Source organism: Ambystoma mexicanum, chromosome 4p (assembly GCF_040938575.1).
Source record: "Ambystoma mexicanum isolate Mex_15411 chromosome 4p, UKY_AmexF1_1, whole genome shotgun sequence".
Lineage (NCBI taxonomy): Eukaryota > Metazoa > Chordata > Amphibia > Caudata > Ambystomatidae > Ambystoma > Ambystoma mexicanum.
Window position 1 is genome coordinate 303,128,360 of NC_090927.1, and position 27,696 is coordinate 303,156,055.

The following is a 27,696-nucleotide window of genomic DNA, read 5'->3' on the forward strand; positions in this document are numbered from 1 at the left end:
TGAAGGCTGCAACCACAAGTATCTGGGATGTCGTTGACCTGAGTAATTGCTTCTTCGCCTTCTGCTTGAGGTAAGCAGGGCTTGAGTACCAGAAGGATACGTGTATAATGAAAAGTGCCTTGAAGCTGATGTGGGCAGCAACTGGGAACTAAAAGAAGGAGATCAATGCTGATGTGAGGGGGTCCCACCAGAACTCCTTGTGGCATGTTCATAAAGGGGGAATGTATTTCAAAATATGCTGCTGAAACAGTTTACCTAGAGATATCCTGGACTTGAGGATAGAAGGATAAAGGGCCGTCAACACCACTCCCAGGTCTTTTGTAGCAGGGTGAGAGGTAGTGGGGCTCCCTAGAAAGGATGCCAGGTGAATCAGAGAGCAGCAGATATAGAAGTGACAAAGTATATTATCTCTTTTTTAGGCATAGGCAATTGCAAATCATCCAGTCTTATATTTGTAGTATTTGTAGTAGCTACAAGGTAGACAAGAAGATATAGAGCTAGTCAGAGGAAGAGCCGCTGAGACTGAAGCTGATCATCTACATAGGTTTGGAAGGTGTGAAAAACCAGAGTGATGAGGTGGGTAAACATGGGCGTAGGACATGGGGTGGATATGGGGGACAAATCCTCCCCATAATTTTAAGGAGGGGGATAGAATGGCATTTATCCCCCCAGAATCGGAGGTGTGACTTGTGCACTGTCACTGCTGCTGCATATTCCTGGCCAGGGTTAGATTAGGACATGAAATTTGTCTCGGGCACCAATGCAAAAAGTGGCCCACAATTGCAAATGGCTATTCATTCCTTTTGTGACACTGTTTGAATAGTAACCAAGGTTTCGTTTGTTGGATACAATGTGATGCAAATTGTGCATTTTAAAGAATATTTATTCAGCAACATTGGTCAAAACTACTAACCGCAGAGCGAATTACCTCATCAAACTGGCACAAATTGCACAAAACTGTGGCCCACTTTGACCAAAAATAGTGGCCCACCAGCGTTTTGTGTTTTTGGTTTGGCCATGGGCCTATTGCCCTATAGGCCAGTCTGAGCCTTTTCCTGGCTGGAGACAGTTACCACCATGTAAATGACGCCAGTTCTGCTCGCAGCACGCACTTCAGCTCCTGCTCATTAGACTCGGGCACCGCCCTGCCGGGGAACAAACTGCACGTGCCCTGCGCAGTGCACTGCAGCGCAGCCGGTTGCGTCCTGAGCCTGCTGCTGCTGACTGACCTGTCATCATTGACATCCGACAAGGAGGCAGAGAGCAGGAGCAGGAGCAGGCAGCGACACATGTTCTGTGCTTAGTCAGTCGGGCTGGGCTTATATTTGCAGCAATCGAAATTCAAGTGGTTGCTGGCTGGCAGTGGTTGCTGATGACTCTCTTGAGTCGAGTTTGTCTGATTTAGCAAGACTCAGACTGAGTCTGAGACCGAGACAAGCTAAAGATAAGTAGTAGTGTGGGGGGGGGCATAATATGCTACATGAGTGTGCGAGGTACTAGGTGGGTTAAATGGACAGCACTGTCTGAAGGACAGTATCTTTGTTTCGCTATAATCTGAGCCCCCCGGTTTATGGGTGGCTGAAAAGGGGAACGCTCGTACCCCCCATGCAATCCCCAAATTGACCACAGAGACTAAGCAGATGGAGCATTGGTGTGTGCATGCCTATAAGAACTTTTAAAAGCTAAAGACAGACTAGATTATTTCTTCTTGCTGCTAACTTCTTAATGCCTAACGTGGGTTTTTGGGATTACATTTGCCATGTATTTCCTCAAGGAAGTTCTACAGTGAGGTTTTTCCAGCTTCCAGTCCATCCTCATTATAGCATGCAGTCTGTAGTCGACTGCACCCCTGGAAGGGACTTCAAATCGTGCTGAGACTGCCCTTGCTGCGAGCAGGATCCTTCCGGCACTGCATGCTTGGCGATTGCACCATACAGAACAAACCATCTCTAGGAGGGAGTCATTACGACTTGTGTGTATATGCATATAAATGTTAGCAGCTAATCCAATTCCTTTGTAAAACTTAAGTCCAGGACTGAAGCGGTTGAGTGTTGGGGACACCGGTGGGTTCATTTTATCAGCCAAACTTTCTAGTGATTGCCTCTGCAATGTTTCTTAGTTGAGAAACCACCCCATCCCCAAAAAGCGACTGTTCCAAGAGGAATCTCCCTTTGGCATCTCCAGCATTTTCTTCACCCCTTTGCCACTTGTCACAATGGGGTGCATCAGAGCACTCAAATAGTTGCAAGATGAATGTGCTTTCTGTATACATTTTTATATATTGTCTGACATGCGGGTGCATTAATTCTAGCGCTTGTGATTATAAACTGCTGTTTAAGCGCTAGGCCACTGTTACTGAATAGTTTTCTGGGGGCGTGCGTTTATATTCAGAACCCCACTCTTCGGATTCTGCAGGCTGCAGCACTGCCCAAGTAAATGTCAACGTCATCTGCGTTTTTGTACAAAAAAAACTAAATTCACATTCTACCTTCGCATGTTCCTCCTTTGTTACCTGAAAATGTAGGAATTATAAAATGCAGTTCAATAGAAGAACAAGTTACTTACCAACTGTAAAGTTCTTTCGATTGGATGTTCCTGCCACGTATTCCTCATCTTGGATAGACTCCCAAAGCAGTTTTGTATTGGTGGTGGGAGCACAGAAATGTTTAGTCATGTACAGAATGAAGTACTGATTTAGCGAATAGACCTCCTTGAGAAGAAGTCGAATCTAGAGCATAATGTTTTATAAAAGTGTGCATGGATGACCATGTGGCTGCTGCGCAAATATCTTGCACAGGCACACCCCTTTGAAGTGCTGTTGAAGTTGCCATGCCCCTGGTTGAATGAGCCCTCAGCCCATCTGGAGGATCTTTCCCAGCCGATCTATAACATTCAGTTATCGCCAAAATGATCCATCTAGATAATGTTTGCTTAGTTACAGCTAGTCCCAATTTACGGCCAGTGTATCCCACAAAAAGCTGATCACACTGACGTAGTTTTGCCAATCTTGAGATATAGAAGCTAAGAGCTCTTCTAGGATCTAATCTATGCAGCTGTTCCTCTTCCTTACTTGAGTGAGGAGGAGGGTTGAAAGTAGGCAGTATTATTTTTTGTGACAGGTGAAAATCTGAGACAATTTTTGGCAAGAAAGAGGGTTTTACTCTAAGGACTACTTTATCTTTATAAAAGATGGTGTGAGGAGGACCACTAGAAAGTGCCTGCAACTCACTTACCCTGTGGGCGGATGTCATTGCGAAGTATTGCTTTTAGAGTAAGGAGCCTTAATGGACAAGAATGTAAAGGCTCAAATGGAATGCATGTGAGGAACTTTAGTATCAAGTTTAAATCCCACACAGGAACTTGAAAAGGTATTGGAGGAAACACATTATTTAGATCTTTTAAAAATTGAGTTATTAAAAGGTATCTTAAAATAAGACTCTTACTCTGAGGAGCGCTTAAAAATGGATAGCTCGGCTAAATATCGTTTTATCGTGCTAACCTGGAGCCTCAAATTAGCCAAATGTAATAGAAAAGACAATATTGTGGGAATATTACATTGAAACGGGTCCACATTCCGTTCTCTGCACCAGTTACTGAACTTGTTCCGACATCGGTACAGAGATTTAGCTGCTGGCCATTTGGCTGAAAGCAAGATCTCCATGACGTCACCCGGAAGGTACCAATCTTGGTATCTCAACCTCTCAGAAGCAATGCATTAAGGTTTAGTATGTTGACCTCTGGATGGAGAACGTGACCTTCCTCTTGTGAGAGAAGATCCTCTCTTTTTGGAAGACGTATTGGAGAGCAGATGGACATGTCCAGAAGGTCCGGGTACCAGGTTCTCCTGGCCCAATCCGGGGCAATTAGAATCATGGTTTTCCTGAACTTTCCCAACCTCCCGATTAACCAAGGGATCACAGGGACTGGAGGAAACTCATACAGAAGTGGAAACTCCCATTGCACCACAAATGCGTTTCCTAGAGCTCCTCTCGTGGGAAATTCCCTTGAGCAGTACAGTTCGCACTTTCTGTTGACACTGGTCGCAAACAGATCCACTTGAGGGGTTCCCCAAAGGGCAAAGATCTCTTGAAGGACTTCCTGAGCTAGTTCCCACTCGTGGGAGAATGTGCTCTGCCTGCTCAGAACGTCCACCGCTGTGTTTTGCTCTCCGGCAAGGTGAACTGCCGACAGAGAGATCCCTTCTTGTATTGCCCAGAACCAGAGCTGCATTGCTTCTCTGCACAGTAGCAGTGACCCTACTCCTCCTCTCTTGTTGAGGTAGTACATGGCCACTGTGTTGTCCATCATTATCAGTACATTTTTTCCCCGTACAGAGGGCAAGAAGGCCTTCAGCGCTAGTCTGACTGCCCTCAGCTCCAAAAGGTTGATGTGTAGTTTGGACTCCGATGGAGACCAACGACCGCGTACTGTCAACTCGTTGGTATGAGCTCCCCACCCTGTGAGCGAGGCGTCCGTTACTACTGTTATCTCCGGCCATGGTTGCCAAAAAGATTCTCCCCTGAGGATATGTTCCCTGCAGATCCTGTGCTACTCTGGTTGGAACTTGCAATAGATCTGACATTTCCCCCGAAAATTGGGACCATTGAGTTCTGAGGGCCCATTGAAGGGATCTCATCCTCAATCTGGTTTCTGGCACCAGAAAAATGCAGGATGCCATGAGACCGAGCAACCTGAGAAAATCGAAGGCCGGCAGATACTGGGCATTCTGGAATTTTATTACCATCTGCAGAATGTGGTGAGCTCTCTCTTCGGGAGGCGAGGCTTTTGCCCAAGCAAGTATCCAGGACTGCTCCGATAAATTGGAGTTTCTGTGATGGTATCATGTATGACTTTTTAAAATTCAGAGAAAACCCCAGTTTGTTAAGCAAGTTGCAAGTCTTGGACAGATGTTCCGGGGCATGTTCTGGAGAACGTGCCCTGATCATCCAATCGTCCAGATAGGGATAGACGTGAATGCCCCCTCTACTGAGACTCGCTGCCACCACCGCCATCAACTTGGTGAAAACTCTTGGGGCGCAGGTCAACCCAAATGGCAGAACTCGAAACTGATAGTGAGAATTGCCAATCGCAAACCTCAGGTACTTCCTGTGCTTGAGATGGATTGGCACATGAAACTAAGCATCCTGAAGGTCCAATTATACCAACCAATCCTGAAGGATCTGAGAAAGTGTGATCATTTTGAACTTGTCCTTCCTGAGGAACTTGTTCAAGTTTCTCAAGTCCAAGATAGGTCTCAGTCCTCCGTCCTTTTTTGGTATGAGGAAATATGGGGAATACCAACCCTTGTTCCTCTCTGCTACAGGTACATGACCTATTGCAAAACAAAAGAGTTGATGGCTGGAAGGTTTAGAATAAATCTTGACCTCTGGCATTGCTCTGGGCAACCCTCCAGACCATCGTTCTTCGCCTGCCAAGCCATTACAAAAGGGGAAAAACCATATGCAAATCAGGCTTGGTCCCACCCCCAAAGGGGTAGTCCAGCCCGAACTGCTAGGTCACATCCCTTTTGCACGAGACCACAAGCATCCCAGACATGTTTCAGCCTTGTTGGGCGTCATCAGTGAGGAGTAGCTTGGGTCTCTAGGTCCAGCAGGCAAGGGGGCGACCGAGCGTAGCGAGGGAGCTACAAGGTTCTAGGGAGGGTTTGGGGGGGTAACATATTGTCATGCTGGTTGTACCCAAAATATGCATCTGTAGCAACATGTCTATGCTGGCTGTTCCCAATTTAGGCCAGTATTGTCCTGTACAAAGCATGATTGATGCTGCCTGAGCATGTGCAGTGTGCCCAATACATATGGCAGCTTATCTCTGTAATACACATTACTTCTGTGGTGATGAAAGAAGCATAATTCAATTCAACAGATAAAATGTGGAAAAGCGATCACCCAAAGGTGAACCTAATTGAAGAAACGCAATGTGAGCACAATCTAAAAGTATGCAACCTAGCAGGCCTAGTGCACACTTTACCTTTTCTTTCACCAATAAATCGGGGGGAGAGCACGAACGCAGTCCCCCACTACCAGAAATAATGCAGTCGTGTATCCCGCATTTGGGAACATATCAGGGGTCAGCAAATCCGATGTGCAATGGGTAAGCCTCAACCTGGGAGATCTGCCCTTGAGATCACATTCTCCCCTGCCAGCTAAGTATGAGTTGCATGCAAGAAGGCAGGGGTTGGGTCAGTTCTGGGAAGCCCCGCTAAGCGAGGGTGAGAAGGCAGGCCCTGACCCAGGCCCAAACCCCCAATCTCCGGAAGCTCTGAGCGTCTGCAGAGCTGCCTGTCCCGCATGTAGGGAGGAGCTCCAGCAGGCAGAGCCCAGCAGAAGAGCAGATTGTAGCTTAATTCCTTTCTCCCATCAGGCGCTGCTCGGCCCGAGATTTGTATAAATAACAGGATGGCTCGAGCAGGCCTTTTGCAGTCTGCCCACTGGCCTGTCAGCCCCACACGGGCCCATGGCCCTCCTGAGCGTAGCTGCTCAGCGCTGGCCCCATTGACACCATCATAATCATCCTGGACCTCGACGCTCCACCACCCCTGAATCTCAGAGTTCTGCTCAATGACAATGCTGAAGCTTTGACATCTTTGCCGTAACCATATGTAGTGTTGTGTCAGCCGAGCCTGCACAGCGCCAAAGGCAAGTATTCCCTTGTCAAGGCCCAGAGGTCACTGAGTCTTCCAGTGCCATCCACTTGGCACAGCCTACTGTTCCCAGCGTTTTCTACCCGCAAATCAGCACCAATGCCAAACAGAACTGCATCATTGGGGCCCATCGCTGCTGCTCTCCGACTTGACCCCAGCCCACCGCAAAGGCACCCATTCTTCTGATCTGATTCTGAAAAGCCTGGCTCTGCTGAGATCGGAAAGACAAGAGCTAAGGTATTTTGGGAACATAGTACTATTGTTTTTTGTGTTGCAACTGTATCAGCTCACACCTCTCCTGAAGGGTATAGGCTGCCCTCAGACTGCGCTACCAAAAGAGTGAAAATAAGTTATACCTGTTGAGCTTGCCTGTTTCACTTTTATGATTGGGATCACTGATGCATGGGTTTTAAGCATGCTATAAATAACCTATTATATCAGATCATATCATAGATCACAGATCAAGATCATAAGCAACTTCCAGAAACCTTGGCAGGTGGTCCACTGAGGCCCATTTACAGGTCGCAGTGTGTTATTGGGGCACTACTAGGGTAACATATTGTGCTGTACATGTGGTTTTCGCCATGCTTTGATACCCCACTAGCCACAACTATAATGTCCAATGTACTTGGTATAATGCATGTACATTTTCATCAATCCGCACTGTGCTTAGAGGTAAACGTAACTGAGCTCCTGCTGTTCTACTTTGTTTCGAGACGAGGGAAAAAAGCACTGCAAAGGTTACGTTTCTCAGCTTCCACTTGTATTTTCTCCAGAGCTGCAGCAACTATTCGAAGTGTACTCTGATCCATTTTGTGAACAAACTCAATCCACTAACAAACGAAAACTTTGGTTCCCATTGATTTGGATTTGGATTTTGTTTCCTTTCTATACATTTCTGGAGAGCATTTTTGAAAGGTTGTTCTTGAGTGTGTAGATTATTTGCTATTGCCCACTTTTGCTGAATGGCAATTTTTCGACAAAACATTTCTTTGCCGCATTTTTTTACGCTTTTTTACCAAAAAAATATAGATGGTAATTTTGGGTAAGGTATATAGAAAGTGAGAGTGCAGGGGTTCTGCCACCGGTTTTTGTGGTAAAAAAAAGCAATAAAATTGACCCAAATGAATGTGGGGAAATTGGCATTCGCCATAAAAAATGCAGAGAAAGTTTATTGATACGATTATTTATGTGTCCACAGGTCAATCACAGCATGGCTGGGTTTCTAAGGGGGCCATGGTAATTGAATCAGGTTTACTGGTGAAAGGATGGTGATCCAGCACAGAGCGGCTCCTTTTGTGCCGCCAATGTTTCCAAGTCTCCCCCAAAAATATTGTGACTGATGATGCTGATAGCAGTCTAGTAGAGTGAGTAGTTTTGCGCACAGGCACATTTAAAAAAAAAAAAAAAGTTTTTTTTTTTTACACTCAAGCGTTGTCCAAAATACGGCCTCGCGGGCCGCATAAAATGGCTTGGCGGGCCGCATTGTGACCTGCGAGCCGTATGTTGGACAACCTTGTTTTAGATGAAGACTTTGATGACGTATGAGAGTCTGACGCCATTTTCTTGAGACCTACCTCCGATTTATGGGTTTTTTCTATGAGGTGTCTGGGAAGAGTCCCTGGATGACACCCTTGACAATTTTTTGTTGGATTTCCTCGTCTTAGATCTTCCCCTGTCACTTTTTTTGTGAGCAGGGCATGGTCTTCATCAGACTTTTTTGAGGGGGTCTGGGCCGCGTTCGGAAAAAATGTTCAACATAGATGCTCGGAAAGCTTCCCATTTTCTAGGGGAGTCATGTCTCGACGGACATGTTATGACTTCCTCAGACGACGTCGAGGAAGAGGAGAAGGGAGACCGGTGTTGTCTTTTCTTAGCCTCTTTAGAGGATGAAGAGGACTTCCTCGATCTACTCCTCGACCTAGATTTTTATGACATTTTCCTGAAGACTCAGGCAAGTCTTTTCTCCCCTCAAAGAAAACTTTGAGGATTCCTCCCCCACCGCCAGTTTACCTCTTCGTTCTTTTAAGGCCTTATGGGTCATCGACTGACAAGAACTGCAGTCATCTATATGGTGGTCGGAACCAAGGCACCAGAGTCAATTCCGATGGGGATCAGTCGGTGACATCTTTCTCCCACATTGCTGCTATTTCTTAAATCCAGTCTTCGGTGTGGAAGGGTTAGATGAAGACGACATATTGTACGAACTGAAGCGCCGTTTATATCGATCCGAAGCGAAGCTAACGGAAAAATGGAAATGAGGCCAACAGGCGCGCTCGAGGCATTTATACAGCGGATGACGTCGGCACTCGACGGATGCCGTCGAGGGACATCGATGGCTCAGCCTCAAGTGGAGCGCCCTCTGTTGGAGAGAGAAAATTTTTTCGGAAGCAGCAAAGCTGAAGGTAAGAATATTTAAGTTGAGGAATACGTGGGAAGACACAATCCATTCGAAATGTTTTTTAGTGTGTGATCATTCCATTGTGCATCGCTGACATGAGTCACTACATGAATATACATGTTTTAAAATGAATTATCTGGCAATCGTTGCCAGATTGTGTACACATCACTCCACGCCTAAAAGGTGCAGGCTCGGTTTGGCGCATAAGGTGACCAGTAAATCATCTCACAGTGTTCCTTCTTTCTCTTTCTGGAATTATAATTTTAAAACCCTGGTAAGTATTTAAGCTGCAGAGCCTAACTCAATTAAAAATAGCACCTCACTGAGGCGTTCTAACTGAGACTAATTTGGCAAGAGACGTGGAAATTCCAGCAAACATAGGTCGAATGCTCTTTTCTCAGGCATTTTAATCCATTTCCATTCACAGAGTTGTTTAAGGGGTCGCAGTGAGATAACATTCTAGCGTAGGAGCCCATCAGGGTAATGTTTGGTTCTTTTGCAGTATACATGCAGAGGACGTAGTGGGAAATCAAATAGAAAAAAACATTCTTTTTGGCCGCATATTACATAGTCACACACAGGTTCCTTTCTTTTCGGTAACTGTAACTTGGAGGAGCCCATTTGTTAATGTCCCCAGCGGTTGCTATATTCCAAGCATTGTGCAAATTGACCAGGTTGCAGTGCAGTCAGTATCATGATGTTAAATGTGCCAATGTCAGGAGTCCTACTCTTTACGGTCATGGGATTCTCAAATAAGCTATTGTGTTTTACCTACCATTCTATATTGTTCAGCACTCTTTGGGCCTGATTTACAAAGTATTTTTTAATGGGATTCCTCCATTGTAAAATGCTTCAGGCCCTTTGTTTCTAGAGCCAGAGATGTTAACAAGAGCCTGGCACTTGATCTGTTGTGCCTATTGAAGTGCTAGGCAAGTGTCAGGTGATGGAAAGCGAGTAACTGCAATGTGCATGTAACAAAACATCATAAATAAATATGCTGTGTGCATCATAACATTGTGCTTCATATGTCTTTAGTTCAAAAAGGAACTTTGAAGTGAAACAGTGAAACTCATGTGCCTGAAGAAAGCAAAACCAGAGCTGATTCTCGATTACTTGCAGCTGTTGAACACCACACAGGAAAGCGGACAGATTACACGGCATATTAAGCTAGTAAAGTTGATTAACATACAGGCGTACAGACCACCGCAACTTAATATTTGTGGTTAGTTTGTGTCTGTAGAAAAGTCCCTAAGGTGTCCCCTGCCCACCCCCCCAGATTGTATGCGTCTCCTACGCCCCTGTGTGTAAGCAGTGCAATTGTGTAAAGGAGCCAGGGGAAAAGATAGGTACTACCGCGCCCAGTTTATGCATTTCCGATTGAATATACTCGCCAAAAGAGAAATTCTGAAAGTGAGAAGGGGGAGGGGGGAAACTGACTTGACATGTCGCCTGTGTAAAGACAAGAACTCGGAGGAATCATTGTATCACTTAGTCCTCTTCTGCCAGGGCCCGACTGTAACGAGGTCTAATATACTGGGCAGGTTCATCAACGAGCAAACAACATTATCAGTAGACCAGGTCTTGACTGATTCAGGGTCACAGGATTTCATTGAAATTGGCACTGGTTAGTTTTTTAATGGATGTTTTTATCCAAATTGATAGCGCTATTTAGTGCTATTCACTATTGGGATTATCGTCATGTTGGACATCGTTTGGTGTTTAATCTGTGTGTTTTGGAAAAATTGTGACAATTGTTTGCATTGGCAACAGGCCTCTTTTTTAGAGCCAAACACTAAATAAAAAAACATTTAAATAAAATCTATGGGATACATTACTCACCGTAATCGTATTTCTGATGCTTGTATCTGCTTAGATTCACCTGCTGTGCATAGGCCGACATCTAGTGGAAGCTCCGGAGTATTAAAGTTTGTTTTTCGAAATTCGAAAATTGGCGTCGACACAGGGCGTGCCAGTAATACTATCCCTAGTGTGACGTCCACTGTACCCAAGATCCCTCACGCGTCTAGGATCCTCAGATTGTATTTTTTCTGACATGAGATAGCGTGAGTACAGATAATCCAAGCAGATAGACAGAAAGGTAAGACTACAAGCAATCATGCGCCTTCTCTCGGAGGGGAGGAAGGGTGGGTCGCATGTGAATCTAAGCAGATACAAGCATCAGAAATAAAATTACGGTGAGTAATGTATCCCTTCTGAGGCTTGTGGAATCTGCTTAGATCACATGCTGTGCATAGATTAGCGAGCAGTACCAGAAGAAGGAGGTGGCATGTGAGAAGGGTCATGAGCAAATAAGTGTCTTAGAACCGCTTGTCCCACTTGTGTATCTGCCTTGAAATGGGTGTCAATGCAGTAATGCTGAGTAAAAGTGTGAATAGAGCTCCAAGTAGCTGCTTTGCATATGGTGTCAAGGGGAACATTTGCAATGAAAGCCAGAGTGGCCCCAATGCCTCTAGTAGAGTGGGCCCTTGGCGTAAAAGGCAGAGTCTTTTCAGAGAGTGAGTAACACAGCTGGATACAGTTAATAATCCACTTCGAGATGGCACCTTTAGAGACACGATCCCCCTCTCTGCCTGTAGCTACGGAGACAAACAGTTGATCTGTTTTCCTTAGCGGTCTTGTTTTATTTACATAGTAGAGGACCACCCTACGCACAACTAGGGTGTGTAGTTTCGCCTCAGCCGAGCTTTGCGGGTTCTGGAAGAAAGCCGGAAGCTCGATGGACTGGTTTACATGGAATTTTGATATAAATTTAGGTGAGAACCTAGGGTGTGTGAGTAAAACCAGTTTGTCTTTATGGATAGTAAAGAAGGGATCCTGCACTGACAGAGCCTGAATTTCACTGACCCTTCTTATAGAAGTAATAGCTACTAAGAAGGCCGTTTTATAAGTCAGGTGTTTGAGACTGCTTTTATGCATGGGTTTGAAAGGGGGGCCCATGAGCTTGGCTAGCACCACATTAAGGTCCCACCCTGGTGGTGGGTTTGAAATAGGCGGGTGAAGTCTCTTTACTCCTTCCATGAAGGCTTTAACTACTGGTACTTTCCACCACAACACCTTGCTATGGGAAGTGGTGTAAGCCGAGAGGGCTGCCAGGTGTACTTTCAGTGAGTTAAAAACCAATCCTGCATCTAGCAGGTGGAGCATGTATGTAACAATAGTGGAAGGAGTGCAATCAACCGGGTTGATTTGTCTACTCTGGCACCAGATAACGAACCTCTTCCACTTGTCAAAGTAACAGTGCCTTGTGTTTGGTTTCCTAGATTCCTTTAGGATGTCCATACACCTCTGTGGCAAATTGAGATGTCCAAACTCTATGACCTCAGGAGCCATGCTGCCAGGTTCATTGAGTTGGGTTGCTGGTGCACTGTTTGACCTTGGTGCTGGGACAGTAGGTTGTACCAGGCTGGAAGTTTGATGGGCTCGCACACCGCCATCCTGCGTAGGTGTGGGAACCACAGTTGTCTTGCCCACATGGGAGCAAGTAGGACGAGCGTCATAGATTCCTTGTTCATCTTGTTCACCACTTTCCTGATGAGAGGAGTTGGTGGAAAAGCGTACGCAAACATCCCTGACCAGTTCATCCACAGGGTGTTCCCCTGGGAGTCTGGTTGGGGGAACCTGGATGCAAATCCTGGGCATTGTCTGTTTTCGCTTGTGGCGAATAAGTCTATAGTGGGGAAACCCCACTGAGAGAAGAGATCTTCTACGACCTCTCTGTGAAGAACCCATTCGTGTTCCTCTGGGAGGGAGTCTCTGCTCAGAGCATCCGCTAGGGAATTGAGCTCCCCTGGAACATGTTGCGATGACAGGAAGATGTTCCGTCTGAGTGCCCCTATCCAGATTTTCTGGGCAAGCTTGGACAGATTTGGCGAGCGAGTCCCTCCTTGCTTGTTCAGGTAGAACATGGCTGTAGTGCTGTCCGTCCGGATTTGCACTGACAGGTTTAGTAGCTGGGGCTCAAACGCCTGAAGCGCTCTGAATACTGCCAGAAGCTCTAGCAGGTTGATGTGGTTCTTGGCCACTGAGTAAGACCAGAGACCCTGAGCTGTGTGGTGGAGATGGTGAGCTCCCCACCCCATCAGACATGCATCTGTAGTGACTACTGCCTGTACTTCGGGATCGTAAAAGGGTTTCCCCTTTGCGAGATTCTCTCTTGTCCACCAGTGGAGGCTTTGTACCAGTGTTGGCGAAACGACCACTAGATCGTCCCACTGACTACTTGCCTGAGACCACTGTTTCGCCAACCATTCCTGCATGGGGTGCATGCGCAGGCACGCGTGGGGGACCAGGTAAATGCATGACGCCATCATGCCCAGTAAACGCATTGCTTTGCGTACCGTTATTTGTTGACCGGACTGATAATGCGGAATTTGCAGTAGTATATTCCGAATTCTTTCTTCTGAAGGAAAGGTCAACCCCTCCTGGGTATCCAGGATTGCTCCTAGGAATTGTTTTGAGGTGCTTGGCACCAGGCTTGACTTCTTCACGTTGATTGAGAAGCCTAATTCGTGGAGGAGGTCGATAGTCCTTTGAATGTTTGTCCTGCAAATTCCTGGGGTTTCCCCCGTTATGAGCCAGTCGTCCAGATAAGGGTACACTGGGATTGCCTCCCTGCGTAGGTGTGCAGCCGCCACCGCCAGGACCTTGGTGAATTTCCTTGGTGCTGAAGCTATCCCGAAGGGCAGTACCTTGAATTGGTAGTGGCGACTGTCCACCTTGAAGCGCAAGTACTTTCTGTGCGCTGGGAACATGGAAATATGAAAATAAGCATCTTTCATATCCAAGGTTGCCATGTAATCCCCCTTTTTTAGGAGGGGGATTACCTCTTGTAGCATGGTCATACGAAATTTTTGGGGCTTGACATGTTTGTTGGCAGGCCGCAAGTCCAATACTGGGCGCATTGTCAAGTCTTTCTTTGGCACAAGGAAGTAAGTTGAATAAATACCCTTGTTTACCTGGTGTCCCGGGACGAGTTCTATCGCGTCCTTTTGTAGAAGAATGGCGATCTCCTTGAGGAGAATCTTCTGATGTTCTAAGGAGTGTACTCTTTGTCGTGGAAGATGGTTCCGGGGACGCTGCTGTAGTTCTATACAGTACCCTGTGGATACTGTTGACAGCACCCATCTGTCTGATGTGATCCCTTCCCAAGCCTGGGTGAAGTTTGAAATGCGTCCCCCTACTGGGGTTGCGTGAGAAGGGACCCTGAACTGAGCGTCACTGCTTTGGTGGAGGCGTGCCGCCTCCCTTGCTGGGGCTGCCTCTGCCTTTACCACGACCTCTTATCTCTGCCGTAACCCTGGGTAGACTGTTGGTTGTTGTTCCACTGTGTACCCTGCCCCTGGGAATAGTTAGATCCTCTCTAGGAATTTTGGCCGCGTGGGCGACGAAAATTACTATTCCCTCTCTGGTTAGGGGGTTTATTGGTTAATTGGCCAAGGGATTTGAGTGTCTCGTATTCGTCCTTGGCATTTTTCAGTGCGTCTTCGACCGCCTTCCCAAACAACAGATCGGCTTCCACCGGTTTGTCTAACAATGATGCCTGAGTTTCTGACTTAAAACCAGACTGCCGTAACCACGCATGTCTCTTGATAACAGTACCTTCTGCTATCAATCTGCCTGCGTTGTCCGCGGCGTCAAAGGTTGCTTTCAAAATGCAACCAGACACGGCTCTACCCTCTGCGGAAATCCGAGCTAATTGGCCCTTTAATGGTTCAGGAGCAGAGGCTATGAGAGCCGCGACTTCTTCCCACTGATGGCAGTTGTAGCTGGCCAACAGGGTGGTGGAGTTAGCAATCCTTGCTTGATAGGCGGACGTTGAGGCTACCTTGCTGGCAAAACCGTATAGTTTTTTGCTCTCCTTGTCGGGAGGAGCTTCTGACGAAGACACGGGTGTTCCAGCCCTTTTACGAGTGTTGGTAACAACTAGGGAGTCTGGCTTCAGATGTCCTCTTATATAGAGAGGGTCAGACTGAGCTGCCCTGAAAAGTTTTTCAACCCTGGGATTGACTGCTCTGGTGAGGTTTGGGTTCACCAGGGACGGATCTATTCTCCGCTGAATGGATTTAAGGATAGGGATGGTCTGGGCAACTGGCCTCCTTTCTCCCACTAACTCTTCAGCGAAGTCCCTTTCCTCCTGTACACCGTGGGTGTCAATGTGGAAATGTTCTGCTGCGCGAGCGAGAACCTCATTTAGGAGGGGCTGGATATCGACCGGGGAGTCGGTAACCGGGGCTTCGTTCTCTACCGGGGAATCTACTCTGTATGTTTCCGGGTCATCCTCTTCTTCTTCCTAGTCCTCATCATCCCCATAGTAGCCCGTCCCGGTTTGCTCTTCTATCATATCAAAAGGAAGCCTCTCCTTGATACCGAGAGTATGGAGTTGCGTAAGGTTGTACCTCGAAGGGTTCAGACCTCATCGGGGTTTCAAACCAGGCCTTCTTACTCGGGGGGATAGGATCAGTAGAGCCTGAGGGTGTGGCCCCTTGCGGATCATACGAGAGGAAATGTTCTGGATTTTTATCATACAAATCAGCCAACAAAGACATTCTTGACATGACCCTATCTATGTCTTCACTGGACCATTTTTTGGAACTGGGAATGACTCTCTCAGCAAGTCTATGGGATTTATCCTGAGTAGCTTTGCTGGTTGTGGACCTATCAGCAGACCTGGACTTGTCTGTCTGTTTAGGGGGTCTGGAGTGTCTCACAGGTGTGGAAGAATGTACAGGTAGTTTCTTCTGCTGTTTTCCCCCCTCCCCGTGCGTAGAAAAATGTTTTCCCTGTCCCTTAATGGCTCCGGAGTTTTTCGACGCCTGGCGTCGAGGATCGGGAGAGGTGTCCCTGTCCTTCGAGCGTGGGGCCTCACTGGCTTTAATTGCGGGCTCCGCCTCCTGGAGCGCGGCCAGGGGGTGGAAGTCGTCTTCGTCTTCTGACGATCGAACTTCTGTTAGCCTAGGGAGCGAGGCACTCTTGGCAAGAGTGGATGATTGCCTGGCGTCATGCGGCGATCTTGATCGAGAGCGCCCAGAGGACACCGAATCGGACCGTTCTGTCTGTGCCTCTTTCCGAGAACTCGACGTCGTCGAGTCTCGGTTGGACTTAGTGTGTTTAGTGTGTGTAGTCTGAAGTGCTTGCGTCGCCGGGGGTCTTCCCCATAGCTGCCCTGCCGGACGACCTTCCGAGGTCGGGGACCTGCGCTCGGCTGTCTTTCGACGCCGTAATGCCCTCGCCGTCCGAAAGTACGCGTCGCTGCCATCGCTGAAGGCACCCTCCGCTGCCATGGCCGCCTGCCTGGCGTGGTGGGCCCAACGCTTCGTCGAACGGTCCTTAAGTGTCTTAGGTTTAAACCTACTGCACGCTCTGCAGTTCGCTTCGGAGTAGTCCCTCGGCAAGCAGAGATTGCACATGGCGTGCCTGTCGACCCAAGGGTATTTGCGGTTGCACTTGGGGCAGAATTGAAAAGGGGTACCCTCCATATGCACCTTGAGGCAGCGGGCTGTTAAGTGTAGGAAATATATAAGGTGTACCTATATACCAAGAGTGTAGAGTATGTACCACCCCCCACTCTCCCTACTTGCAGGGCTGAGGTCAGAGGCCTACCAGGCCCGGGCCGAGGCCAGCGGCCTTCCGAGGCCCAAATCCGTCGTGCAGCAGCCGACGGTCGATTTCTTCTCCAGCCGGCGTCGAGTGTCGAAGTTCGACGTTAGGGTGGGGAAGGATGTCAATAGATTATTATTTTATAATTTTTGCAAAAGTATGGCTAAGGCCAGGGGACTCCGCAAGATGCTTCCGACCAGTAGGGCGGAAAAAAACAATCTGAGGATCCTAGACGCGTGAGGGATCTTGGGTACAGTGGACGTCACACTAGGGATAGTATTACTGGCACGCCCTGTATTGACGCCCATTTTCGAATTTCGAAAAACAAACTGTAATACGCCGCAGCTTCCACTAGATGTTGGCCTATGCACAGCATGTGATCTAAGCAGATTCCACAAGCCTCAGAAATATATATATACATATATATCATTGTAGGTCATCACAGATTAAGTAGGTGGGAATGTAAAGAAAAGTACCTAATCTGATTTACATAGATTTTCTCTTTTCTCTCATTATGGGAACTGCAATGGAGGCGTCTAGATGCCAAAGGAGATTTGTAGGTGGCTGATCAAGGTAACAATCAACAGTGCTAACGGATGCCAAAAGGAATAGAAGAATGACCAGGACAGGCACAATGCTGTCAGGGGCCTTCAAGAGTTCATCCCTCATGCAATGTTTGTTCCCCTGTCTAGTCTGAACCCTGATTGATGGTCATGCAGGAGACTGTTGAATTCACTATAACCCTAAAATTGTCTGGTTGCTTCTTTTTCAAGGATCTCACAGGCAAAGGATCTGGTGGCAATGGACCAGCAGTGTGACATCAGAACTTTGGGGTCATCATTGGATGTTTTGATTTGAGAATGGAGATGCAAGTCTTCTTATGAAAGTGACCACAATTTAGGGAGCAGTTATTGAGGGCATTTAGTGAACATGCAAGGGGGGTATTCTGTTTTTAATAGTCTTTGCAGAGCAGGAAACTACCAGCTAAAGCAATGCTTTCATTGTTTTTCCTATTAGGGTGATGTCAGTTGAAGAAACTGCCCTGAAAGTGAACTTCAGCTTTTTTGTTCAAACCAAGAGGGATGACACTACCATTGTGTAACATTGAAGAGCATTAATGAGTACATTACGTATGTGAATACACAGTGCTGTGAACCTTCGAACCACATTCTGTGAATGTTGTTTTATTAACTCTGTGAAGAACTAACTGGGCAAAATACTGCTCACGAAACCTGGGATAGGTGCCAATTCATGGCATACTGGAGTGGCAGGATACCTGCTGTTGCACAACAAAAATGTGCAGCCGTGTTGCATCCTTCAGTGTCATAACAACAGAGCTAATTAATGACTGACAGAAATGTAGACCTAAATATGGAATTTTTATGAGCCTCTAAGAAACCAGCATTTTGTTTTCAGTTCTCATCTGCGGGATCAGGATTCTGATGAACAGATCAACATTTTGGCCTCGATTCAATTTTGAATCATGGCCAAGAAAACAAAATCTTTATTTGGGTACCCTTCATAAATTAGCAAAAAAGTACATATGTAGCCACTGGTCAGTTTTTACCAGCTGATTGGCTTGGCCCTGGACAAAAAGGCGATGAACCCTAAACATTGCTTAAAAATGAGATTACGGGGGGCGTGGCCAGGCAGGGCGCCATGTGGATGTGCCTGCTGTAAACTCCGGGACGGGCCCCAACTTAAAGGCTACTAGATGCCCTTAATCCTCCTAAATTGCTATATGGACGCTGCTGAGAGTGCCTTGCAATGCAGTGGATAGTTAATGTGGAGTTTTTAACTATCTGCAAGCTGTTTTTCCTGAAGTTCTGAGCTGCGAGAGGGGAAGCCGAAGGCGCGCAAGATGGCGGACGCGCGGGAGCTGCTGGATATGGACTCGGCTGTGCGGTCTGAGTGAGTGCGCAGAGGGTGGAAGTGGTGAAAAGGCTGCGGGAGATGAGCGTTGATGCGAGTCGGGGTTTGCAGACACAGGCAACTGCCATTTAAGGAGCTGCGCCCTGCGGTCCGACGGCGTCATCTGAGGTGGAGGCAAAGGATCGAAGGGTGCCGTGGAGAGAGGAAGCGAGCTGCCCGGCGTACCGGAGGAGAGGCGGAGACTGGGGCATTGCACCCCCTCAGCGGTCTGCGGGCCCTGGGCATGCAGCGCTAGCGCAGACAGGTCTCCTGGACGGCGGAAAGGCGATACGAAGGAGCCGTGGGAGGAGGAGCGGAGGTTGAGACGGCAAGCCTGGTGGAGGTTGGTGCACTGGCCGTGGGAGAGCGGAGGGCCCCGGAGCGAAAAGGGACGCTGCGGCGGGCAGCCTGAAGAAGCCTGGTGGAGTGGCGAGGTGCTGCTGATTTGGAGCGTGCCCCCCCCCTTGCGATCCATTAGCTTGGGCGAAAAGGTTTCGGGTGGCTCGGGGCGGACCTCACGGAGCTGGAGAACATCTATGAAACGGAGGAGCAGTGTGGCGAAGGGAAGGCATGGCTGATGGGAGAGCAGTGCACCGATCCCTAGCCGGGGAGCTGGGAATTGTTGGAGCAACATTGGCAAGCCAGCCAAAGAGATGCACACGACCCTGGTATAAATAGGGGCTAACGATGGGAATCTAACACTTCTGAATACTGCATCATAGGAGCAACAGCCTCCCGCGTGCTGCGGTCTGCAGATATAGTTCTCGGGAGCACTCCCGGGGGCATGCTACTGACTTGAGCAACCTCCCCCCGGCGATGCCCAAAATAGGAAACAAGAACAGAGGGAGCAAAATCACAACTTTCCAGACGGCATCAACGCCTACCCCGCAGAAGATGGAGTCGGTTGTGGCAGAGATCCACGCCTCACAGGGGTCTGACTTGAATCTTGATCCGGCCATATCCAGGCACGAATTAGAGGGGATGCTGAGGACACTTAAGCAGGACATCACTACTGCCATAACATCAGAGATCCAGTCTTCAAAAGCCTCTTTGGCACAGTCTATCACGGACATAAGCTCCAATTTGACTGGCCTGGAGACCAGGGTTGATGAATTGGAGAACCTGGCATGTGAGCACGAGCGGGACAACAAGAACCTCGTCAAGAGAATGCAGAATGTGGAAGATAGACTGGAGGAGATGGCGGCAAAACATGCAGACTTGGAAAACCGCTCAAGGAGGAATAATATTAGGATTCAGGGAGTGCCAAGACAGGTTCAGGACCAGGATCTTACCGAATATGTGCGTGATCTGTTCAAAACCTTGTTGAAAATACGAGACTCTGACGAGCTGATCTTGGACATGAATCATCGGTGTACTCCTCTGTTCAGTAAAAGCGTAATCTCCTCCCGGATGTCCTGACTAGGGTCCATTTCTTCCGGCAAAGAGAGGAAATAATGGCGACAGCTAGAAAAGTAGAAAAGGTGGAATTTCGCTGCTCTGCCATATCATTATTCCAGGACCTCTCACCATATACCTTGGCAAATCGCAGGCGCCTCCACAAAGTCACCACCTGGCTGCAAGCGAAAAAGAGCTGCTACAGATGGGGATAACCGTGTAGACTACTGTTCGAATACAAAAACCGCTCTTGCATCATCGGTTCCGAGGGAGAAGCAGAGGAGTGGCTGCGAGGCGTTGTGGGCAAGTCAAGCGGCGCAAGTGTTGAAGTGGAGAGAGAGTCAGATGTTGGCTCCACGCCGAAGGACAAGAGGCGAAGGCCCACGGGTTGGGCTTTAGCTAGAACACCCAAGAGACCGGAGGATGCGGAACAGAGGAGCACCACCCCCCCCAGGAGTGGGTGGCGTAAGTTAATATGAAGAATCCACATGCCTAAGTAGGAAGCTTAGCAGGACTGTAGCAGTACAGGTGGTTGGAGGTTGGCAGACTGGTCCTCTTCTCAGCGGCAAGTATTCGCCTGAATATGTGACAGATGTCAGCAAGGTGACTGATGAGAAGCGAATGGAGGCGGACGTTGGGCGCCTCCCGTGGGGCAATCATTACAATGAGTTGAGATAAAAAGGATTTACATATGCCCTGTTCCGGGTACAGCTCGGCTGATGAAATGGGGCTATGAGTTGTCCTTGAATTGATTAATTAGAATAGCCACACAAGTAAACGGATAGGAGGGTTGTTTGGCTCGGATTCTGGGACCGGGGCGGCAGAGCATGTAGAGATGCAACAAGGCCTGGCAAGACTTTTATGTATGTTCATTAGATATGGGATTACCATAATGGGGGGTATTAGGGTATGAATTTGAGAGTTTCGAAGTTGGGTGCCCGTCACACGGATTACGCCCGTCATTGTTGACCTGGAAGGATTACTGTTCAAATTAGTTGCATTGTGAGTTTGGCAAGCACTTTGTGATATGTATTTCATTCATTTCTTTTATTTTTTCTTTTTTCTTTTTCGGTTTTCTTTTCTCTACTGCATTGTTACGTCTTTTAAGGAGCCTGGTTTTCAAAGGTGGTTGCTGGGTCCGAACTGTTAGGTTGGAGGCGTCATGTGGCCTCTGGAGTATGTTTAATAGACAGTATGATGAAATATAAATGGTGGGGATGGTGATCGGGAGCAACCAGTTTCAGTATATGCTAGATCCACTTGGGCCCACTGGAGATGGGGGACTGGCGCGGGGGATGGGGAAGAGGCACCTACTTTTAGCCATTTTGAATGGGTGATGATGAGGGACGCTTGCTTGGAGGAGACAATGATAAAGCTATGACTAACCCGAATTGTTGCTGCCTCTCCCTGAATGTGCAGGGGTTGAACTCTCCGATTAAAGGAAGGGCATTGATGCACCGCATGGCCACCTTAGACTCTTTGATCCTGTTTCTTCAGGAGACTCACTTGCTTCCAGCTGATGAATTCAGGTTGAATAATAGATTATATCCCACGAAATTTTGCGCTTCTTCAGGGAGTAAGAGAGACGGGGTGGCCATCCTGGTTCGCAGAGGAATATTGTTTGTGGTTTGCAAGACGCTGAAGGATGTGGGGGGCAGATATGTCTTGGTTGTAGCTAGACTGCAGGGGAGGATGGTGACGCTGGTCTCTTTATATGCACCTAATGCACAGCAGGACATATTTTTTGAGTCTGTCTCCAAACCCCTGTTCGAACATGCGGAGGGTGAAATAATAATTGGGGGTAATTTTAATGCGGTAGTTAATTCTCTGATGGACAAGCCTCTCCCTCCAACGAGTGCTGACAAAAAGAATTACTTGGCATTGACTACGCTCCTGCGAGAGCACTCCCTTATAGAGGTATGGAGATTTTGCCATCCAGAAGAGCGAGAATATATATTTTATTCTGTGGTGCACAGGGGATTCTCCAGGCTGGATATGTTCTTAGCGTCTGACAAGCTTATAGCCCAAACAATTGACGTAGATATATTGCCCAAAGCCTTGTCGGATCATGCCCCGGTACTACTCACGTTGTCCTCCTTTAGGGACTCCTCAAACCCAACAAGCATCTGGAAACTGAATGAATTCCTCCTGGAGGATCCCCAGTTCCGCTCATGTATTTCTGAGGCTATTAATCATTATTTTAATGAGAATGAGACGGATGAATTGCCATATACTAAGGTATGGGATGCAGCAAAAGCTGTGCTTCGGGGGTCAGATAATTGCTTACTCAGCGGGAAATGGGAGAGTAAGGAAACAAATACATTCCCAGCTGGAGCTGGAGCTCTGGAAGAGGGAGGAGGCACATCGATGTAGGCCCACTCAGAGACTGAAACGGGAGGTTAGGATAGCTCAGAGGGCCCTCGAAGCCCATCATATGAGCCGTGCAGCGTATAGCATGATGGAAGCTAAACAATACTATTATTCTAAAGGTAACAAAGCCAATCGGCTATTGGCAGCTAAGCTGAAAATGTGTGCGAATCGCAATAGGATCGAAGCTCTGATGGATGGGGAAGGGAGGAGGGTCACCTTGGAGAGAGATAAACTTTGTGTAGTAGAGGATTACTTTAGGGCCCATTCTGCCCCACATCATACGGACATAGGCATGGCGGACGGGTTTATAAGAGATGCGCATTTGCCACAGCTGTCTCAGGGAGCTCATGAGCTTTTAGAGGGGCCAATTACGAGGGAGGAGATAGAAATGGTGATACGATTCCTTCCTTTGGGTAAGGCCCCAGGGCCTGACGGGTTCACAAATAAATTCTATAAGACCTTCAGGGCTGAGCTCTCCCCCTATCTAGAAAAACTCTTTAATGACATCTGGGAAACTGGGTCGATCTCGGCGTCTATGGCAGAGTCTATTACGACGTTGGTTTTGAAACCTGGAAGGACTCCAATTGAATGTGCATCCTATCGACCAATTACTTTGCTAAATACGGATGCGAAACCTTTGAGTAGGGTAATAGAAGCACCTGGGGGAGGTTCTTCCGAAGTAAGTGGAGAAGGATCAAACAGGGTTTGGCTCACCACTTGGGCCAATCACACAAGAGAGCGACTTGAGTTGCCAAGGCAACTCAGTCCAGGGTGCCTAAACCCCCTCCCACAATCCCTGTGCTACCCAGACAGAGTGGCACCACTTTTGGAGGCTTCTGTGGAGAAGCCCGCCAAAAAGTGGAACAAAGGGCTTGACTTGGGTTGGAGTCACAGAAGAGAACACAAACGCCATTTAGAATAGAGTTCTGGCAAAAAATACCAACCAGTGAATTAATATTAAATAAATAAACCGGCGGTATGTTCGAGGCTATAAGAATTAAATAATTAAAGATGGTAGCCTCGAACAATGGGAAAATCCCATAGAGATATATTCACGGTTGAATATAAACAGTAGTATCCACTGCCACCGCCAAAACTCGATCAGGGGGGACGGAGACGTGCCCCCTCGAACAACAGACCCCGGGGCAATCGAATTGCCCCGACCAGTACGTCCACAATATTATGGTTTGTACTGGTTTCTGTTCATAATTTGGGACTAGTAAAGCCAATGGTGACTTTACATGCCCTGGGAGACAGTAGTCAGTCCCAGGGTAGGGAGTCTATGTTTGGGGGTCGCTACGACACCCCTGGGATACGGCACGGAGGATGCTGTGTAACCCACATCAAAAACACATGAGACCCTATGGAGTAAAAGACCCCATAGCCCATAAAACACATGGAAAGACAAAGAACACCTCAAATCATGTCTAAGAGTGGGAGTAAAAGAGTCTCACTCTTAGCAGGAGAAAAAAATAAACCCCAAAAATCCAGCAAAGTTGCTGGGGGACTCACTAGGTTTGGGAAATTAGCCTTTTCAGAGAATTCTCCCTAACATGTGGTGGCACTGTTCGGTTATCCAGGCCTACTGGTTGGAGATCTGTTCCAAGATCAAGGAGGTTACTGGCAAGCTACTTCCTATGGACCTGCGTATACTAATCTTGGGTGACTTGCCTGAAGATGGGTCCTTCCCGATGACGGGTTCTAGAGCAGCTCTAATCGCTCAGCTACTCATCGCTGCGCGAATCACAAGAGCTCGATTTTGGAAATCGGTGGAAGGGCCACAGGTGGCGTATTGGTGGGTGAAGGTGTGGGAATTGATGGGTCTTGAAAAGCTCACTGCCATGCTAGAGGGGAAGCTCTCGAAGTTCAGGCGGATCTGGAACCCTTTCCTGTACTATGTGTCGGACAGAGAGCAGCTGTTCTTTCGGCCAAACTTACTGAGACACTTTATGAACTCCTGACAGGCTTGAAATTGCTTACTTTGCACAGAAAGATACTGCTAAGGATTGCACAGGCTCCAATCTGTTGATTTTTTTTATGTTTTTATCTCATTTCTTCTTCCCCTTACTCTATGTTTACACTTGCATTGTTCCCCAAAGGATTGTTGATAATTGAATTTGCTCATGATCTAGCTGAAATTGAATTGATGAATTGATAATGTATTGTTATGCTTTGTTGAATGGGGAGGGATTTAAGGGAAGGGAACTGGATTTAACTTTTGATGAATTGATATATGCACTCCTTTTCTCTTGTTTGTTATTGTTGGATTAACTGTTTTAAAAATTTAATTAAAAAAATAAAAAAATTTAAAAAAATGTAAAATGAGATTACGGAGAGAAAGCGGTGACCGGTTTTACAGATGGTGGCAGGAGTGGTTGTCATTAACGGGCCCGTTCTTAGCATCATCCCCATTCCTGTTGAAAACTATGGGGGCTCGAATGGGAATGGGGATGTTCCGGGTCCGGGTTCCCTAAATGGGCATGGGCATGGTTACCTCCATCCTCGTAATGAGGCCCATAGTCTAATAAAACGTTTTCAGGGGGTTTTCAATAGTAGCTTTTTTTAAAGAAAGTTGGAAACTTTAGCTTTTAGAGGGGGTAAAACAGATGCCCATAATTTGAATAAACTATACTGGCCTGGGGTCACATTCTGCAAAAATAACCATTGCTTTTTTGAAATATGGAAAAGATTGTTGGCTTCACAAGGAACAACAGAAAAACGGGGGCACCACTGGGGCAGAACATCTGAGAATTCAATAATTCCTGGTTTTCATCTTGTTTAATTGCAGTGCCACTACTATTATTGCAGCATGAAGTAGAATATACTTTGACATTATTAGGGGAATACAAGATGGGATGATAATGTGTGGGTAGCGATACAAGGTTTCCTGGTTAGTAAATAGTTACTTGGTGTTAAATCTGGGCACCCGACATTGAGGAAAATTGCTTGGGCCTTAATAATAGCGCTGTGATATGAAAAAGCAGTTTTACTATCCTTGGTAAGTGTCTTATGCTATTGTGTATCAATCTGATGGCTCCCTAAATTGTTGAAGATAAACAATCAATTAAAGAGGCAATCGTGCGGTAACAACACAGGTTTGATGTGCTTTACAGACCAGGATTGGAAGATAATTGACAACCAGGGCAGGATTAGTCTACGTAAACGCAATTGGACATATAAATAGAGGCAATCTTCATATGGCATATGGACAGTCTTTGTTAATGTTGTTCCCTTTGGTAACACATTAAACTACAGCTTGCCAGTAATGACACAAAGTCACTCACAGGCCTAGTTAGGGATGACTCCCGCTTGTCAAAATCAGATATCAGGCCCATCCCAGTTCTTTGGGGTCTAATACTGGACAGGGGGGCCCTGGTGTGATTCAAAAGTCTTTTAGGTTTCCAGAGGCGTGGGTCAAATAGTGTCGTCCAATTCCTTGTCAAGCCTCTAGGTAAAGGATTGCCTTCCTAGACCTTTTATGTCCCTTTGCCATTGACAGGCTGTTATTTCCCCCAGTGTGTCCTGGGTTAATTTCCAGGACATGGGTATAATTCCGGGTCTAGGGAAATTTCTTGAAATGCACAACTTCTAGGGCTCATTCTTGTAGGAACCAGTTGCAGGCTCAGTTCTGCTTTTGAAGCTTTTGATACAAAGTATCCAAGGTATCCGTCAGGTTCGCCATTCTGCTATTAAAATGTTTTTGTGGCATGTGGCACTTACCAATCCCACCAGTCAATGGGTATCAGTTAACCGGTTTCTGTCTTGTGGTTTCAGTTGCTCGTCTTTGGGTAAGAATTCTTAAGTGTTGTTGTTGGACTTGGCAATTCAACCATATTCGCTCTAAAGCCTCAATGTGGGGTGCTTGTTCATTTGCGCTTAGGTTTTGACCCTTAAAGCTCTTGGCAGCAGGTCATCAAAGCTTTCAATTTTCTTAGCTCAGCTGCCACAGCCCCTTCCTACCTTAGGTCCCACTGGCTCCACCTTTTACCACCTGACCCGCCTTTATGTTTGTCGGCCTTCTTGGCTTTGCCAATGCTGGACTGGTTTTCTGGACCTCACTTTCTACCACGGTCTACTCCCCGCTTCCTACTAATAGCACACACCCCTTTGGTGGTCTTCCTCTTTCCCTCTTTGTAGTTGTCTTGCTTACTATATTCTTTCCTCGTCATCATCTTTCCCTTTCCCAATCTATCCCTTCTCATGGTCTCCTTCCTCCCTTATTTCTAACCACTCCTTGCCTCCACCTTACTGCTGATCTAGTCTACCTCACAAATATTCCTCTTCTTGATCTTCCCTTCGCTCTGTGTCAAACCCTCTGACTGTCTTCAAACATGGCATACAGTCTTTTCAGTGAAAAATGTTTAATTGAAAGATGTTTCAGCGAAAAAAAAATCTTATTTAAAATATATGTAAAATATATATGTGTGTGTGTGTGTGTTTTGGTGGGGTAAATGGTAAAATTTGGAAAAAGGGGGTTTGGGGAGGGGACCCCCCCAATTAAAAAAAAAAATAAAAAAAAAAATATATATATATATATATATATATATATATATATATATATATATGGGAATGTTTGGGGTCTTTTAAAGGGCAGAAAACACACACAAAAAGTAATAAATTCGGTGAATTATATGTACACATTTCCGTTGAAAAATGTCCTTAGATGAAAAAAAATTAGATTAAACTTTTTTCAATGAAAAGACATGGAACCTCAAACTCCCACACCAACCCTGAAGTACTGCCTCTTATATCCTATGTCATGGGGTAAAGTGTTTGCTAAGTGGCTGAGAGGGAGCACCAGTGAGGACTTAAGGATCTCAGGTCTGATCCAATGTCATAAGTCACTTCTCAAATTGGCTTATGACATTCGACTCCAAACCCACCCCTGATGTTGCAGAGGAACCTCTAGTCACCAATGATTGGCCAGCGAACCAAGGGTATAACAAACTGGGCTGCCATCTTGGAATTAGGCGGCCCAGTCAGAGCAGCCACTTGATCCGGCAATGGCTCTCTTTTTTCCTGGCATGTGGTTTCTTTCTTCCTGCTGTCGGCTGATAGTGATCTGAGCCATGTCTTTAAAGTCAGCATGTATGACTAAGAGATGGTCCTCTGTTGGTTGTTCGCGGGCCACCCTTATTAGTTGTGCATGCACGTGCCCAGAAACCAGTGGCAAACACTATCATTCTATTTTGGGTGATTTTTGGCATGAGCAAAGAGGCTGGGAATGGGAGAGATGCACCGAGAGATCTGTCATGCACCACCTGTGGGGTTGATCTTACATAGGGGCAGTCTCCTTCAGCCTTCTTTCGCTTTCTCCACACTCAATGGTACTTAGTTACAA

The 27,696-nt window shown here is 46.9% G+C and overlaps 1 protein-coding gene and 1 non-coding gene across 4 annotated transcripts in view; both read right to left on the minus strand.

Annotated features, from left to right (window-relative positions):
* The window catches only part of LOC138453216 (protein FAM228B-like), a 530,008-nt gene that overhangs the window by 146,844 nt on the left and 355,468 nt on the right, over positions 1 to 27,696 (minus strand). The gene's annotated exons all lie outside the window — the stretch shown is intronic.
* Positions 6,010 to 6,171, minus strand: LOC138460003 (U1 spliceosomal RNA). The gene has a single exon (XR_011262773.1). It is a non-coding gene; the product is annotated as a U1 spliceosomal RNA (small nuclear RNA).